This window comes from Bubalus bubalis, chromosome X, assembly GCF_019923935.1.
Source record: "Bubalus bubalis isolate 160015118507 breed Murrah chromosome X, NDDB_SH_1, whole genome shotgun sequence".
In the NCBI taxonomy this organism is placed as follows: domain Eukaryota; kingdom Metazoa; phylum Chordata; class Mammalia; order Artiodactyla; family Bovidae; genus Bubalus; species Bubalus bubalis.
In genome coordinates, this window is record NC_059181.1 from 52625698 (window position 1) to 52644000 (window position 18303).

General features: G+C 48.0%; 1 protein-coding gene and 1 long non-coding RNA gene across 4 annotated transcripts in view; both read right to left on the reverse strand.

The window, feature by feature from the left end:
* LOC112582349 overlaps positions 1 to 9268 on the reverse strand; it is an 18615-nt gene extending 9347 nt beyond the window's left edge. Inside the window, exons 1-2 of one of the 3 annotated variants that reach the window (XR_006640667.1) lie at positions 8896 to 9268; positions 4726 to 4939 (exon numbers count right to left, since the gene is read on the reverse strand). This is a non-coding gene — a long non-coding RNA (uncharacterized LOC112582349). Of the gene's footprint in view, positions 1 to 4725; positions 4940 to 8106; positions 8455 to 8895 lie in introns of those variants that run through there. The other 2 variants (XR_006640669.1, XR_006640668.1) reach the window with 2 other exon arrangements.
* LOC112582025 (P antigen family member 3-like) overlaps positions 1 to 18303 on the reverse strand; it is a 461263-nt gene that overhangs the window by 190860 nt on the left and 252100 nt on the right. The window lies entirely within an intron of this gene.

Genomic DNA, 18303 nt, shown 5'->3' on the forward strand with positions numbered 1-18303 from the left:
TGAGGAAACCCTCATTGTCTGCATGGCTGCACCGATATACATTTCCACCAACACCTCACGAGGGTTTCCTTTTCTCTACATCCTCCCCAACATTTCTTACTTGTTGTCTTTTTGACAACAGCTACTTGACAGGTATGAGGAAGTACTTCACTGTGGTCGTGATTTTCTAATCCCTGAGGAGATGTTGAGCATCTTTTCATATGTCTATTAGCCATCCGTATCTCTTCTTTGCAGAAATGTCTATTCAGTGCTTTGCCCCATTTTAAAATTGGGCTTTGGGTGTTTTTCCCAATACATTCTATGAGTACGTTAGCTATTTTGGATATCTACCATGAACAGTATGAAAGGCAAAATGATAGGATACTGAAAGAGGAACTCCTCAGGTCAGTAGGTGCCCAATATGCTACTGGAGATCAGTGGAGAAATAACTCCAGAAAGAATGAAGGGATGGAGCCAAAGAAAAAACAATACCAAGCTGTGGATATGAACGGTGATAGAAGAAAGGTCGATGCTGTAAAGAGCATATTGCATAGGAACCTGGAATGCAGGTCCATGAATCAAGGCAAATTGGAAGTGGTCAAACAGAGATGGCAAGAGTGAACATCGACATTCTAGGAATCAGTGAACTAAAATGGACTGGAATGGGTGAATTTAACTCAGATGACCATTATCTCTACTACTACGGGCAGGAATCCCGCAGAAGGAATGGAGAAGCCGTCATGGTCAACAAAAGAGTCCTAAATGCAGTACATGGATGCAATCTCAAAAACGACAGAATCATCTCTGTTCGTTTCCAAGGCAAACCATTCAATATCACAGTAATCCAAGTCTATGCCCCAACCAGTAACGCTGTAGAAGCTGAAGTTGAATGGCTCTATGAAGACCTACAAGACCTTTTAGAACTAACACCCCAAAAAGATGTCCTTTTCATTATACGGGAGTGGAATGCAAAAGTAGGAAGTCAAGAAACACCTGGAGTAACAGGCAAATTTGGCCTTGGAATAGGGAATGAAGCAGGGCAAAGACTAATAAACTTTTGCCAAGAAAATTCACTGGTCATAGCAAACACCTCTTCCAACAACACAAGAGAAGACTCTACACATGGACATCACCAGATGGTCCACACCGAAATCAGATTGATTATATTCTTTGCAGCCAAAGATGGAGAAGCTCTATACAGTCAACAAAAATATGACCAGGAGCTCACTGTGGCTCACATCATAAACTCCTTATTACCAAATTCAGACTTAAATTGAATAAAGTAGGGAAAACTAGACCATTCAGGTATGACCTAAATCAAATCCCTTATGATTATACAGTGGATGTGAGAAGTAGAGTTAAGGGCCTAGATCTGATAGATAGAGTGCCTGATGAACTATGGACTGAGCTTCATGACATTGTACAGGAGACAGGGATCAAGACCATCCCCATGGAAAAGAAATGCAAAAAAGCAAAATGGCTGTCTGGGGAGGCCTTACAAATAGCTGTGAAAAGAAGAGAAGCAAAAAGCAAAAGCAGAAAAGGAAAGATATAAGCATCTGAATGCAGAGTTCCAAAGAATAGCAAGAAGAGATAAGAAAGCCTTCCTCAGTGATCAATGCGAACAACTAGAGGAAAACAACAGAATGGGAAAGACTAGAGATCTCTTCAAGAAAATTAGAGATACCAAGGGAACACTTCATGAAAGATGGGCTCAATAAAGGACAGAAATGGTATGGACCTAACAGAAGCAGAAGATATTAAGAAGAGGTGGCAAGAATACACAGAAGAACTGTACAAAAAAGATCTTCAGACCCAGATAATCACGATGGTGTGATCACTCATCTAGAGCCAGACATCCTGGAATGTGAAGTCAAGTGGGCCTTGGAAAGCATCACTACGAACAAAGCTAGTGGAGGTGATGGAATTCCAGTTGAGCTACTTCAAATCCTGAAAGATGATGCTGTGAGAGTGCTGCACTCAATATGCCAGCACATTTGGAAAACTCAGCAGTGGCCACAGGACTGGAAAAGGTCAGTTTTCATTCCAGTCCCAAAGAAAGGCAATGCCAAAGAATGCTCAAACTACCGCACAATTGCACTCATCTCACATGGTAGTAAAGTTATGCTCAAAATTCTCCAAGCCAGGGTTCAGCAATACGTGAACCGTGAACTTCCAGATGTTCAAGCTGGTTTTAGAAAAGGCAGAGGAACCAGAGACCAAATTGCCAACATCCGCTGGATCATCGAAAACGCAAGAGAGTTCCAGAAAATCATCTGTTTCTGCTTTATTGACTATGGCAAAGCCTTTGACTGTGTGGGTCACAATCAACTGTGGAAAATTCTGAAAGAGATGGGAATACCAGACCACCTGACCTGCCTCTTGAGAAATCTGTATGCAGGTCAGGAAGCAACAGTTAGAACTGGACATGGAACAACAGACGGGTTCCAAATAGGAAAAGGAGGACGTCAAGGCTGTATATGGTCACCCTGCTTATTTAACTTACATGCAGAGTACCTCATGAGAAACGCTGGGCTGGAAGAAGCACAAGCTGGAATCAAGATTGCCAGGAGAAATACCAATAACCTCAGATATGCAGATGACACCACCCTTATGGCAGAAAGTGAACAGGAACTAAAAAGCCTCTTGATGAGGGTGAAAGAGTAGAGTGAAAAAGTTGGCTTAAAACTCAACCTTCAGAAAACGAAGATCATGGCATCTGGTCCCATCACTTCATGGGAAATAGATGGGGAAACAGTGGAAACAGTGTCAGACTTTTTTTGGGGGGGGGCTCCAAAATCACTTCAGATGGTCACTGCAGCCATGAAATTAAAAGAGGCTTACTCCTTGGAAGAAAAGTTGTGACCAACCTAGATAGCATATTGAAAAGCAGAGACATTACTTTGCCAACAGACGTTCGTTTAGTCAAGGCTATGGTTTTTCCAGTGGTCATGTATGGATCTGAGAGTTGGACTGTGAAGAAAGCTGAACGCCGAAGAATTGATGCTTTTGAAGTGTGGTGTTGGAGAAGACTCTTGAGAGTCCTTGGAAGGCAGGGAGATCGAACCAGTCCATTCTGAAGGAGATCAGCCCTGAGATTGCTTTGGAAGGAATGATGTTAAGCTGAAACTCCAGTACTTTGGCCACCTCATGCGAAGAGTTGACTCATTGGAAAAGACTCTGATGCTGGGAGGGATTGGGGGCAGGAGGAGAAGGGACGACAGAGGATGAGATGGCTGGATGGCATCACTGACTCCGGGAGTTGGTGATGGACAGGGAGGCCTGGCGTGCTGCGATTCATGGGGTCGCAAAGACTCGGACACGACTGAGCGCCTGAACTGAACTGAGTGAATGATAGTGCACGGAGTGGTCACCCTTGTCTTGCTTCCGATGGTTGAGGAATTCCTGTATGTTTCAAGAGATCTTTATTATGACAGTGAGCTTTGACTTCAAAATCATTACGTGAAGTGGAAGTGAAAGTGACTAAGTCCTGTCTGATTCTTTAAGACCCCTGGGAATGTAGCCTGCCAGGCTCCTCTGCCCATGGGATTCTCCAGGCAAGAATAATGGAGTGGGTTGCCATTTCCTTCTCCTGAGGATCTTCCCAACCCAGCGATTGAATCTGGCTATCCTGCACTGCAGGCTGACTCCTTACCATCTGAGCCACCTACAATAATAACATAACATGCACAAGTGCCGAGCTAAGATCCTGCTGGGTAATTGATGCTGGACACCACCCAAGAAGCAGATGCTATTACTGCCCTCACTTTATGCCTTTGGGACCTGGGGCACACAGAGGAAGAGTCAGCTCTCCAGGTTCTCAGGGTTCCTCAGAGAGTGTTCCTATGTTCAGGTCTCAAGGCTGTCACATTGTAGCTTGCACACTGGTTTGCAGGATACATTCCCCTCCCCAGTGGAAGAGTGAAAGAAAATGCTCACTGGGATCCAGGGTAAGACAGCCTGCAATGCTTCGAAAGACTGACTGCAGGAGAAGGGAATGACAGAGGACAAGATGGTTGGATCGCATCACTGACTCAATGGACATGAGTCTGAGCAAGCTCCGGGAGGTGGTGAAGGACAGGGAAGCCTCCTGACGTGCTGCATGCAGTCCATGGGGTCGCAAAGAGTCGGACACGGCCGACGGACTGAAAACCAACAATAACATATTTATGACAATGAGATACTAAATGAAAGGGGGCGGGGAGGGAAACTACATAGAAAACGACTCATCCACTCTATCAAGATTATGACATGGTAACACATTTATAATGCAAAGCACCTGGAAGTAGTCAGCTGTTACAGAGTACAAGTTGCTCAGCTCACTGCAAGGTGGGTCAGGAAGGGACTTTAATCCAGAGTCGACAGAGAAGAGAAGACGGCAGGGTAGTGACCAAAATAATCATCTTGTTGGGGCCAGGTTGGACACGACCCAGACATCAGGATCAAGTCCTCAGTGGAAGTTCCAAGCTCAGGGAGAAATCTCCCAGCAGACACAGGCTGGGAGACTGGCACTGACCTCACTGCTCCCCGGGGCAGGCCCAGAACCAGCCCTCAGCAACCCCGGATATTCCTGGACCTCCTGACTTCTTGCCCGCCTCGCTGTGGTTCTGTGGGCGGGTCGAGCGGAACTCGCGCGGTCCAGGGCCGGTTGGCCCGGGCCCCTTCGAGAGGTTCCCTTTCTTTCTCTGGTCCTCAGGGGCATCCCCCATTAAGTCCTCTGCCCGAAAACCGAGCGGCAAGGATCCATTTTCTTCCGGGCTTGCTGGCAGTTTGGTTTCTGTGGTCTGCAGGGGGCAGTGTTGCCCCGCGGAGCTGCTTGCCCGTTTCTCCCCCGCCCGTCCGGTTTGAAAAAAGGTCTCAAAGCCTTTTGTGGTAATCAGCGGCGCATTTTCTTTCTGTGCTTGTGCCGGTTGGCTGGCTGGAAGTGCTGAGGCAAATGCTGAGACACATATTAAGCAAACTGAAAAATTAACGACAGAGAGAAAATGTTAAGCAGGTCAAGGGAAAAGTAGCAAATAACATCGGAGGGAATCCTAATAAGTTTATGAGCTGATTTCTCAGCAGAAACTCTGCAGGCCAGAAGGGAGTGGCATGATGTATAAAGTGGTGAAAGGGAAAAAGCTACAATCAAAAATACTCTACCAAGCAGGCTCTTCTTTCAGAGTCAACAGAGTAATCAAAACACAGGCAAAGGCTCAGAGAATTCAAGAGTACCACACCAGCTTTACAACAAAGACTAATGTAACACTCTGCTGGCTGCTGCTAAGTCGCTTCAGTCCTGTCCAACTCTGTGCGACCCCATAGATGGCAGCCCACCAGGCTCCCCCGTCCCCGAGATTCTCCAGGCAAGAACACTGGAGTGGGTTGCCATTTCCTTCTCCAATGCATGAAAGTAAAAAGTGACAGTGAAGTCGCTCAGTCTGTTCGACTCTTAGCGACCCCATGAACTGCAGCCTACCTGGCTCCTTTGTCCATGGATTTTCCAGGCAAGAGTGCTCTAGGCAAGAACAAAAAGAAAGACCAATGGAACACAATAGGAACCCAGAGATAGACCCATGCACCTATGGGGCACTCATCTATACCCAAGGAGGTAAGAATGTACAATGGAGAAAAGACAGCATCTTCAGTAAGTGGTGCTGTGAAAATTAGACAGTAACATGTAAAAGAATGAAATTAGAATACTTCCTAACACAAAAGGGGGGGGACCCTCAAAATCAATTAAAGACCAAATGTAAGGCCAGATACTATAAAATTCTTAGAGGAAAACATAGGAAAGGTTCAGAGAAATTAGTCTGGTGTGGTACTGTGTAAAAGAGTCAGACTCGACTAAGCGACTGAACTGAACTGAACTTGCTGTGTAAAATACTGTAAGTATAATTAGGTCCCATTTCTTTATTTTTATTTTATTTCCGTTAATGGAAAGAGAATATTGCTAAATTTTTTGTTAGAGTGTTCTGCCCATGTTTCCTCTAAGAGTTTTATAGTATCTGGCCTTACATTTCGTCTTTAATTGATTTTGAGTGTCCCCCCCCCCACCACCCCGCCGCCCCCCCTTGGTGTTAGGAAGTATTCTAATTTCATTCTTTTACATGTTACTGTCTAATTTTCACAGCACCACTTACTGAAGATGCTGTCTTTTCTCCATTGTACATTCTTACCTCCTTGGGTATAGATGAGGTGCCCCATAGGTGCATGGGTCTATCTCTGGGTTTCCTATTGTGTTCCATTGGTCTTTCTTTTTGTTCTTGCCTAGAGATGTTACATTAGTCTTTGTTGTAAAGCTGGTGTGGTACTTGAATTCTGAGCCTTTGCCTGTCTTTTGATTACTCTGTTGAATCTGAAAGAAGAGCCTTGCTTGGTAGAGTATTTTTGATTGTAGCTTTTTCCCTTTCACCACTTTATATACATCATGCCACTCCCTTCTGGCCTGCAGAGTTTCTGCTGAGAAATCAGCTCATAATCTTATTAGGATTCCCTCCGATGTTATTTGCTACTTTTCCCTTGACCTGCTTAACATTTTCTCTCTGTCGTTAATTTTTCAGTTTGCTTAATATGTGTCTCAGCGTTTGCCTCAGCACTTCCAGCCAGCCAACCGGCACAAGCACGAAAGAAAATGCGCCGCTGATTACCACAAAAGGCTTTGAGACCTTTTTTCAAACGGAGGGGGGGGAGAAACGGGCAAGCAGCTCCGCGGGGCAACACTGCCCCCTGCAGACCACAGAAACCAAACTGCCAGCAAGCCCGGAAGAAAATGGATCCTTGCCGCTCGGTTTTCGGGCAGAGGACTTAATGGGGGATGCCCCTGAGGACCAGAGAAAGAAAGGGAACCTCTCGAAGGGGCCCGGGCCAACCGGCCCTGGACCGCGCGAGTTCCGCTCGACCCGCCCACAGAACCACAGCGAGGCGGGCAAGAAGTCAGGAGGTCCAGGAATATCCGGGTTGCTGAGGGCTGGTTCTGGGCCTGCCCCGGGGAGCAGTGAGGTCAGTGCCAGTCTCCCAGCCTGTGTCTGCTGGGAGATTTCTCCCGAACAGCTTGGAACTTCCACTGAGGACTTGATCCTGCTGTCGGGTCTGTCCAACCTGGCCCCAACAAGATGTTATTTTGGTCACTACCCCTGCCGTCTTCTCTGTCGACTCTGGATTAAAGTCCTTCCTGACCCACCTTGCAGTGAGCTGAGCAACTTGTACCTGTAACAGCTGACTACTTCCAGGTGCTTTGCATTATCAATGTGTTACCATGTCATAATCTTGATAGAGTGGATGAGTCGTTTTCTATGTAGTTTCCCTCCCCGCCCCCTTTCATTTAGTATCTCATTGTCATAAATATGTTATTGTTGGTTTTCAGTCCGTCGGCCGTGTCCGACTCTTTGCGACCCCATGGACTGCATGCAGCACGTCAGGAGGCTTCCCTGTCCTTCACCACCTCCCGGAGCTTGCTCAGACTCATGTCCATTGAGTCAGTGATGCGATCCAACCATCTTGTCCTCTGTCATCCCCTTCTCCTCCTGCAGTCAGTCTTTCGAAGCATTGCAGGCTGTCTTACCCTGGATCCCAGTGAGCATTTTCTTTCACTCTTCCACTGGGGAGGAGAATGTATCCTGCAAACCAGTGTGCAAGCTACAATGTGACAGCCTTGAGACCTGAACATAGGGACACTCTCTGAAGAACCCTGAGAACCTGGAGAGCTGACTCTTCCTCTGTGTGCCCCAGGTCCCAAAGGCATATGAGGGCAGTAATAGCATCTGCTTCTTGGGTGGTGTCCAGCATCAATTACCCAGCAGGATCTTAGCTTGGCACTTGTCCCTGTCATGTAATTATTGTAGGTGGCTCAGATGGTAAGGAGTCAGCCTGCAGTGCAGGATAGCCAGATTCAATCGCTGGGTTGGGAAGATCCTCTGGAGAAGGAAATGGCAACCTACTCCATTATTCTTGCCTGGAGAATCCCATGGGCAGAGGAGCCTGGCAGGCTACATTCCAAGGGGTCTTAAAGAATCAGACAGGACTTAGTCACTTTCACTTCCACTTCACGTAATGATTTTGAAGTCAAAGCTCACTGTCATAATAAAAGTTCTCTTTAAACATACATGAATATCTCAAGGATCCAAAGCAAGACAAGGGTAAACAAGACAAGGGAGGGTTTACTCCCTCCACTACCATTCACTACGTCAGCTTATATTATTTTATTGTAATTTTAAGTGTCAGTGGGTCCGGTCAAAGTTCTCACAACGGGCTCTCTGAAGGGCTCCGATGCAGTTTGAATCAGGCAACCGGCACAAGCGGAGGAAAACAAAACCAAACCAGCCCCTGCTTGTGGGAAAAGGCTTCCTGTCCTTTTATTAAAGCGCGAGAGCAGAGGAAAAACCGGCCCGGCGACACTGTGGATGGAGCAACACTGCCACCTGCAGACCGCAGAAACCAAAATGCCGCAAGCCCGGAAGAAAATTCATCGTTTCTGCTGGATTTTCGCGCAGAGGTCTGGACAGCGTGGATGCCAAAGTTAAGGGGGTGCCCGTAAGGACCAGAGAAAGGAAGGGAATCTCTGGACCGGGTCCGGCCAAACCATCCCTGGACAGCCAGCCGTTCGCGGACCAAAGCAACATGGGCAGGAAGTCAGGGTGTCCGGGAAGATCCTGAGCTTGGGGCGGGCTGAACTCCGATTGGCTGGCTCTGGGCCTGCGCGCAGCCACCCAGTGAGGCCCATGCCAGTCTCCTGGCCCTGGTCGGCTGGGAGTTTTCTCGGGGACCGCGTTTCGAACTCTCCACTGAAGAACCTGAACGGTGACGTCCGGGTCCTGTCGCCCACTGCGGAAGCCCCCCACCGAAGCCCCCCACGTACGGGGACGTTACAAGTCCCCTGTCCATTCTCCTCCCTCCCACCCCCGGCCTGTGAACGCGTTCCTCCCGTGGTACACTCACTGTTCTCTCAGGCCTCACTCTTCTGATCCGTCCTCAGTGCCCACGAGGCTCACCCGGTCACCCCGGGAGACTCTCCGTCCTTAGCGATGCTCCCTTCCTCCCCACCCGAGCATCCCTCTGCCCACGGTCCCGCCCCAGGCATCAGGAAAGACCGCGCGCCCTCATGCTGTCCTGTTTCCAGCCTTCCTCCCAGTCATCACCCTCAACATGACGTCCTGTCCTCCAGCTCCTTCGCACTAGTGCCAGGGCACGGATACGACCTCCTGGAGACCCAGCTCACCGACCACGCGTCCTTTCCCAGCATGCACCAGGCCCCTCCCGGATAGGCTGAGCCAGGGCTGGAAGCTGTCCCCCGCAAACACACCTCTCCCCGACAAACACCTCTTGGGCTCCTTGCGGTCACCTAGCTACACTCCTACACACACTAGTAACCTTCCTCCATGCTAATGACCACCAGCTCCACCCACTAATAATTCTGGAGAATACCGAAGCAACCCCGTGGGATTTCTCAAGTTTCCCAGTCCCGATCTGCATGTTTCTGCCCTGGCACTCTGCTGCCCCTCTCCACGCCTGCTCCTGACTGCACCCAGCCCCTCACCTCTGCCCGGGATCCCATGCCTTGCACCTTCTCAGGGCCTTTGCACCTGCAGTTATCATTCCTCTCTCCTGAACCAGCAGCTGCTCCCTCTACATCGGAGCATTCCACACAGGGGGAAACCACCGTCTTCCACCACCCTATTCTGCAGCTACTGGCACATTACCGGTTGCCCTTCAAGTAAAACTGCTTCAGATTCTGCTGAGATATTCTCTCCTCAGCCCCCTTCCACGGAGCTTTTGTCCCAGTCACTCCACTGTAACTGCCCTCGTCATGGCCATCATTAATATCCATACTTCCTGATCCACAGACACTCTTCAGTGCTCACCTTAACCAACACCTCAGGCACCTTTGGGATATTTGACTCTTGTGTTCTTTATCCCTCTGTTTTTTTTATAGTCAGGGGCGTGGGGCTTATGTGACAACAGCGTCTCCTAGATGTACTCGACAAGGTACATATTCTACACCTGGATATTGTTTGGGAAGTCTTGGGTCAAATGAAAGACAAGCCAAAGGAAGATGCGTCCCAGTCACAGCGGGGGAATGGCTCACAGAGGCAGTGGCAGGCAGAGGTGAGAGAGCTCAGACAAGGGAGGTGTGACAAGAAATGAAGAGGAACACCAGGGAAAGGGAGGTTGGCACCCCATTCACACTTGGGACTCAAAGGGGGCACACTGTACAATGACCCAACGGAAGGCTTTGGGCAGACGGGTGGCTGCAGTTTAGGAATTTCATTTTCTGGAGCTGATCTTGGTTCCTGCTGCGGTGCAGGTGAAATCCAAGGGAGGGCTCTGCAACACCGAGGGAGAAATGTGGAAAGGGGCTGAATCCAGACGAAGCCTAAGCAGGCAACGGGCTAGGGGACCTTGCGGCTGAGGCTGAGGAGTGGACGTCCCTGCCCGGGGATGGGCTGGACGATCAGACCCAGATTCAGAGGGGTCTGCACATGCCAGCAGGGTGGCTGAGGCTCAGTCAGCCGGGAGGACCGGGCCCACAGCAAGAGGAGGAGACAAAATGCAAGTTCACCACCCCCACCCACGGGCGGTGCAGGTCAGCATCACCAGGTGGAGCCAGGAGAGGAGAGCACACCTTGTGAACACACAGCCCCCTACTTCCAATACTGTGCGTCTTTGGTTCCTTTCAAGCCATGCTTCTTCAAAGTATAGACACCAGGACCATCCTTATCTGGTTACCTCTCGATTCCTCCGCCATGTGCCCATCCACAGAACATCCCCTTGCTAACGTCTCCCAAGAGCTCCGTGGGCCAAACCATAGTACCCAGTGCTGTATTGGCCACAGACACATTCCATTTTCAAAACCACTTTTCCTTGGTCAGAGTCTGTGACAGCAGCCCACCCTGGCTTTCCCCAAACCTCTCAGGCCATTACTTCTAAGTCTCCTTATCTGTCCATTTACTTTGATCCCCTCCTAAATCTTGGGCTTTGTTTCCTCTGGTTTCAACCTCTGCCCTGTGCTCTTCCACTCCATACATGAGCCTTGGGGACCACGTCACCCGCCAGAGCTTTACCCATCTGACTTGTTTTCATCATTATCCCCCTGTATGCTGTTGGCTTTTCCTATCACTAAACTACGTAGAACATCTCAGCTGGGCCCCAGATTTCCCCACAGGCTGAGACGTATGGGGCATGTGCACTCAGTTGTCCCATAAGCCCTGCAGGCCCTGCTAGTAGCCCCAGGGCAACGTTTCCTGTCACACGGATGGGCACTGCCATCCACACAGTTCCTTAAACCACAATCCCGGGCATGCTGCTGGGTGTGATCTTCACTGTTGCCATGACATCCCTGGAGCTGCTCTGGAAAAGGCTGACGCGAGATCTTCCTGTTGCCACAGGTGGGGATGGGTTCCTCTGAGAGGCCCTGTTCCTGCAGACACGCTCTGAAGGTGTCCTGAGCTCGGGCATTCACCCTCTTTTGGATCTCTGAGAGAACCCGGGTGCTGTAATGCACCTGAGAGGTTGAAAGCCCTGTCTTTAACAAGACGATGAGTCAGGACACAGCAGTGCAAGCCCATCACTGGGGAATGTGCCAAAGAATATTTGGAAGAGACCCTAAAGAACTTTGAGGGAGGTGGGTCTTCATGGGTGTGCACCAAACAAGGGATTGCTTAACTGTATTTCTCCCAATAAGCATCCCGTTCCGATTCGGTCTTCATCTGAGCGCGGGAGTTAATTTGATCACAGGGCAAACAGGTTAAACGGCAACTGAGCGCAGAGAGCAGATACGCGGACAGCCAATCCTCGTACATCAACATCAGCAGCTACAATTCTCAGCCATCTTTAAACTTTGATGCACTATTCTGATCTGTCGAATGAAGTTATCTCCACAGTGTTTTAGAAATGTATTCAACTAACTAGGCACAAGGGATCCTGACAAGAACTAAAACGTACGGAGTTTCACTAACAACAGCAGGGTTTCAACTGTAAAACTTGGATTCAGGAACATGCAGCAGAGCAAGCACAAGGTCAGTTTTCAAGCCAGTGTTAATTTGGGCAAGTTGTCCCTTTCCTCAGCCTAAGATAGCTGTCAAGTATAGCGGGTCATGATGAAAACCTGCTTTGGCTGCAGAGAGGAGTCGCAAATTTTTGATCTTCGATTTCCTCCTGTAAGCATGGGTTCTGTTTCCACAGCTGCAAGCTCGGCTTTCATAAGAGAACACTTTCAGACAATGCTCACGCCAGGGCCACATTCCCAGACCTACTACTTCAGACCCTCTGGGGATGTCCTGCCAGCATCAGCTCTTCTAAAGCCTCTCAGGGAGATTTGATGCACAGTTTAGGTTGAGAAGCCCAATCGCATGATGCTTCACCCTTCCTGCTTTTAAATAGAATCCTGAACTGAAGAGCCATGTTTGCTACTAAAGCAAAATTTTTTTTAAATTATGTGTCTTCCCTTCTGAGTGCTATTTTGACATATTTATTCACAGCTATATTTAGAACAATTTCAATGACTCAGTGGTGTGTTATGCCCCCAAGTCCCCTTCCTTACCAGACACTCAGGCAGATAGATGGATGGGAGGGAACACACCTCAGTCTTGGCGGCAGAAGGAGGATGGATGGAGTTCCGTTGTCTTGGTTACTGCTCTGCTGAGCATCCCTCCTGGGTCGCTGAGGTCAGGAAGGGGCCCTCGCACCAGGTTAACAGGTATTCCTGTGACCAGAGGTTGGAACTAAGGGCCAAGATCCGTTACTGAATCTGGGAAACGGAAGCTGGGTCCACGTGATTTGAGAAGAATGGGAAAAAACTAAGTAGAATTTCAGATGCAGGGTGGGTTCTGGGAGCCTGTCCAGAGCCACTGACTTGTGGTCACACAATGGGCGCCTGTGCGTAAACACAAAGACACACTCGACATGTGTGCTCACTGGGGATTCCGTCCTGACGTGCACAGCGACTGTCTCTGGAGGGAGCATCTAGCACATGTGGAGGAGGCCGGACCCAGAACGTGGAAGGAGCAGGGGCACTCCTCGCTGTTACAAAAGCAATGGCCTATCTTTTCCCACATTTCTCACGTGGACGTCTGCATTACCTTCCTAAACTGCTTTACTGAGGTATACTTACACACCACAAATCACAGTCATTCAATGCATCCAGTGCAGTGTCTTTGATAACTTCACACAGTGGTGCAGCCACCTCCACAGTGCAGTTGTGCAACACTGCCAACACCACTAAAAGGTTCCGTGTACCCATCAGCAGTCGATCCCCAACAGGACCTGCACGCCCAGGCATCCTCTCATCTAATTTCTGTCTCTGTAGATTTGCCCTTTGTGGGCATTCACATCAATGGACTCCTGCAGGAAGTGGCCTTTTGTGTCTGGGTTCTTTCACTTAGCACAGTGCTTTGGAGGCTCACCCATGTGGCAGCAGAAAGCAGAAGTTCATCACTTTTCATCCATCTGTGTTGTTCCACTGAATGGCTAAGAATACTCGCTTTACCACTCTCCAGCTGACAGACCTTTAGGCTGCTCCACTATTTGGAGATTATAAACAGTACTGCTGTGAAAGACATGTAAGGACGAGTATTTGTGTGGACATGGGTTTCATTTCTCATTTCTCCATGATGTCATTTCTTCTTTTGCATGGTGCACAGGCTAGACCCTTCAGTCAGTGTGGAATAGAGGTGGTTGAAGCAGACCTCCTTTCCTAGTCTGGATCTCAAGAGGCAAGCATTCACTCAGACTCTACTAGATGTGATGTGACGAGAGCTGGATGTTTCTCACGGATGTTCTTCACATGGCCACGACGATCCCTTCTATCCCGAGATGGTTGACCGTGTTTATTGATTTAGTTATTTACTTATTTGTCATGAACGGGTCTTGAACTGTGTCAAATGCTTTTTCTTTGTCTGTCAAGATGGCAGGTGGTTTCCGTCCTTCATTATATCAATACGCTGTTTCCCATAACTGAAGTTGAGTGTTGGTCCAATACTGCAGTCCTGGGAAAGATCTCGCACAGCCCTTTGCAAAATGTTTCTCGATCTGGTTTGCAGATACTGTGTTGAGGGTGTATGCATCGCTATTCATGATAGAAATGGGTCTGTAGCTTTCTGGTGATGGCAACTCTGGCTTTGGTACTGGGGTAATACTGTGCTTATAGGATGAATTAGGAAATGTTCCTTCCTCCCTGCTGTCTATTCAGGAAGAATCTGTGAAGGATGGGTGCTATTTCTTGTTTAAACGTTTGATAGATTTCACTGATGAAACCACGAGGCCCAGGACTTCCCTCTGTGGGAAGGTCTTTAAATGAATGGTTCAGTATCGTTGCTTGCTACAGGTACATGCAGATTTGTTATTGGGGCACTGCCTTTAAGCCAACTCGCACCCAGTGTTCTCTGGCCTGTTGGTTCCTATGGCTCGGTCTCTGGCCTAGGATTTGACGTGCTGGACATCTCTGCACATCACAGGATTCTGGCTCCTACTCTGTGACTGGGGAGAGTATGCTGCTCAGAAGTGACCCCCAGATCACCAACACCCAATGGGCAGGTTGGGGATACAGACTTTGAGGTGGGGAGGGGGTGGCACAGCTGATATCTTCATTTACAACCGCCTATCCATCCTCCGGGGGCCCTCATGCAGGCCGTGGGTAATTCTGCAGTTCGGACTGGCACAGCAAGGACCCAGAGTACCCTGTCCCCTCCCGCCATGGCCACTTCATCTACGCTGATCCTTGTCATTCTTCTCCTCTACTAGCAAGGCAGCCTCACAGGGGATCAGTGAGGCACTCGCCACCACATCTAAGGGTGTCAGATCTCCTCTCTGCTCAATGACTCAACTCTCGAGGGCAGGGACTGGCCATGCAATTCCTCCTCACCTCCCCGTCTCAATAGCCAGCCTGGCACGGCATGGAGGAGATGTAACATATACAGTGAAAACCTTCATGATTGGCTAAATGAGGGACTGTGGATGGCGGGATCGACCTGGGATGGCTGCTGGAATGAGCCCGTCGCATCCCACCCTGGGGACCTTGTGCCAGGCGGGGATGACCATCCCTGCCCCAGTGCCCTGTGGCTAGCATCAGGGACGCACCTCATCCAGACTTGGTGTGCCACCAGCTGTGGACGGACACTGAAGTCACCGGGTCTTCTTACTTCACCCCAGCCTTTACGGAGGGTACAGTTGGGGATGCTCTGTCAGAAATAAACCTGCGCTCATATGGCCTATTAGTCTATGACAAAGGGGCCAAGAACATCCATCACGGAAAATGCTGTCTCTTCAATAAATGGTTATGGAAACCTGGACCCCTTTCTTCACAACATTCAAAAACAAACCACAACAACAGACGATTAAAGACGAAATTGTTAGACCTTAAACCATAAAGCTCCCAGAAGAAGACGTAGGCAGTACGCTCTTTGACATAGGTCTTAGCAATAGCTTTTTTGACATGTCTCCTCAGGCAAGAGCAACAAAAGCAAAAATAAACAAAGGGGAGTTCATCAAACTAAAAAGCTTTTACTCATCAAGCGAAACCGTCAAGAAAAGAAAAAGGCAACCTGCTGAGTGGGAGAAGATAAGAGCAAGTGATATACATCGGAAAACAGGTAGATATCCAAAATAGCTAAAGGACTCATAGAATGTATTGGGAAAAACACCCAAAACCCGATTTTAAAATGGGGCAAAGCACTGAATAGACATTTCTGCAAAGAAGAGATACAGATGGCTAATAGACATATGAAAAGATGCTGAACATCTCCTCCTCAGGGATTAGAAAATCATGACCACAGTGAAGTACGTCCTCAACCTGTCAAGTAGCTGTTTTCAAAAAGACAACAAGTAAGAAATGTTGGGGAGGGTGTAGAGAAAAGGAAACCCTCGTGAGGTGTTGGTCGAAATGTATATCGGTGCAGCCACTATGGAGACAATGAGGGTTTCCTCAAAAACTGAAAATAAGAACTACTATATGATCCAGCATTTCCACTTCTCGGTATTTTTCTCAAGAATAGAAGAAACACTAGTCACAAAACATATATGTGCGCCTCAGTTCTCTGAAGCGTTATTTACAGCCAAGGGGAGCCAAGATATGAAAGGAACCTAAGTGCCCATCGATAGATGAGTCCAAAAGGAAGAAATGGTACACACACACACACACACACACACACACACACACACACACAGTGGAATATTACTCAGCAATAAAAGAAGAATGAAATGTTGTCATTGTCGACAACATGGATGGACCTAGAGGGTGTTATGCCAAGTAAAACTAGGCACACAGAGAAAGACAAATACCACACAGTTTTATTTACATGTGCAACCTCAGAGATAAAATAAGAGAACACGGGAAACAAGACAGAAATAGATTCAGAGACACAGAGAACAAACTGGTGGTTACCAGAGGAGGAGGGAGGAGGGAGATGTGTGAAACAGGGAAGGCATTAGGAGATACAAACTTCCAGTTATAAAATAAGTCATGGGAATGGAATGTACATACAGGAAATATAGTCAACAATCTTGTAAGAAATCTCTGTGGTGACACATGGTAACCAAACTTATCCTAGCAATTCATTTCATAATGTTTAACAATATGGAATCACTCTGTTGTGCACCTGAAACAAATAATATCATATGTCAACTTTGGGCCTCCCCAGTGGCTCAGCGGTAAAGCATCCTCCTGCAATGCTGGAGCTGCAGGAGGCGTGGGTTGGACTCCTGGGTTGGGAAGATCCCCTGGAGGAGGGCATGGCAACCCACTCCAGTATTCTTGCCTGGACAATCCCATGGACAGAGGAGCCTGGCGGGCTACAGTCATGTGGTCGCAAAGAGTTGGACATGGCTGATGTGACAGCATGCACACACGCATGGCAACTTTACTGAAGAAATAAAGAGTGGGGGCTCTGAATGGAGGATGCCGAGGTTCGTGGGTCACTTTTCCTCCGGCAGCCTATGTGACTCTGAGCAATCCCCCTAACTTCCCTGTCCTCTGCTTTCTCACCTCATCAATTAGGATTGACATCTTCCAAAATGATGGGTCTTTGAAGGAGGAGTAACTAAGGTGACAGAAAGAAATATATTGAACGTGGTCTGATACCTGGTAAAGGATGAACAACCTCAAATGCCATGTTAGCCCTGCTAAACGTGCCCACACTGACTAAATTCATGCCTCTGAGTTTCAAGAAGAAAAATTCCCTTGGAGCTGGGAGACAAGTCCTGCAAGATGGGTTGAGCTCTGAAGCTCTTTGATGAGATGACCAGTTCAGACTCCAATAAATATACCTGTTCTCAAGTGCCTCTGTCTGCAGAAGACTCGTGGGTTTCTGCAGAAATATACCTCTGGGGGCTATCTGAGAGCAAAGACTGACAGACAGCCGAATTTATTGTCACTTCTGAAGAATCTCACGGGCACTTGCTGGCTACACAACATAGGGCTCTGAGTGTGGGGAGGAAAAGTACATTTCGTCACTCATGTCTCCTGTAATGAAAAGACAAGCTATTTGTTATTAGGGGAAAGACGTTGGTGAAGCACAGATCTGAGAAAGGTCTTCTATTCAGAATACGTAAGGAATTTTAAAATTGCAGAGGACAAAATGTAGTGAAGGAGGACAGAGCCTTGTGCCAGGGCTTGGGGTGTGGGAGGGGAAACCAGAAGGGGCAGCACCTGGGCGTTTTTAGGGTGATGGACATGGCCTGTGTCCTGGTCGTGGTGGTGATCACTGGAATCTCTCCGTGTGTCACAGCTCAGAGAGCTGCACACCCGAAGACAAGCAGGCCAGGAATTCCCTGGTGGTCTGGTGGTTAAGAATGTGCCTGCCATTTAAAATTAATACACAGAAACCCCTTGCATTCCTATAAACTAATAAGGAAAAATCAGAAAGAGTAATTAAGCAAAAAACCCCATTCACCATTGCAATGAAAAGAATAAAATACTTAGGAATAAATTTACGTAAATAAACAAAAGACCTGTATACAGAGACGTATAAAAAAAAAAAACTGGTGAAAGAAATCAAAGATGACACAAATGGATGGAGAAATGTACCATGTTCTTGGATTGGAAGAATCAGTACAGTGAAAATGACTCTACTACCCTAAGCAATCTATAGATTCATCACAGTCCCAATCAAACTAGCAAAGGTATTTTTTCACAGAACTAGAACAAATAATTTCACACTTTGTATGGAAACACTAAAGATTCCAAATACCCAAAGCAATCTTGAGAAAGAAGAATGGAACTGGAGGAATCAACCTTCCTGACTTCAGACTATACTACAAAGCTACAGTCATCAAGACAGTATGGTACTGGCACAAAGACAGACGTATAGATCGATGGAACAAAAGAGAGAACCCAGAGATAAATCCACACACCTA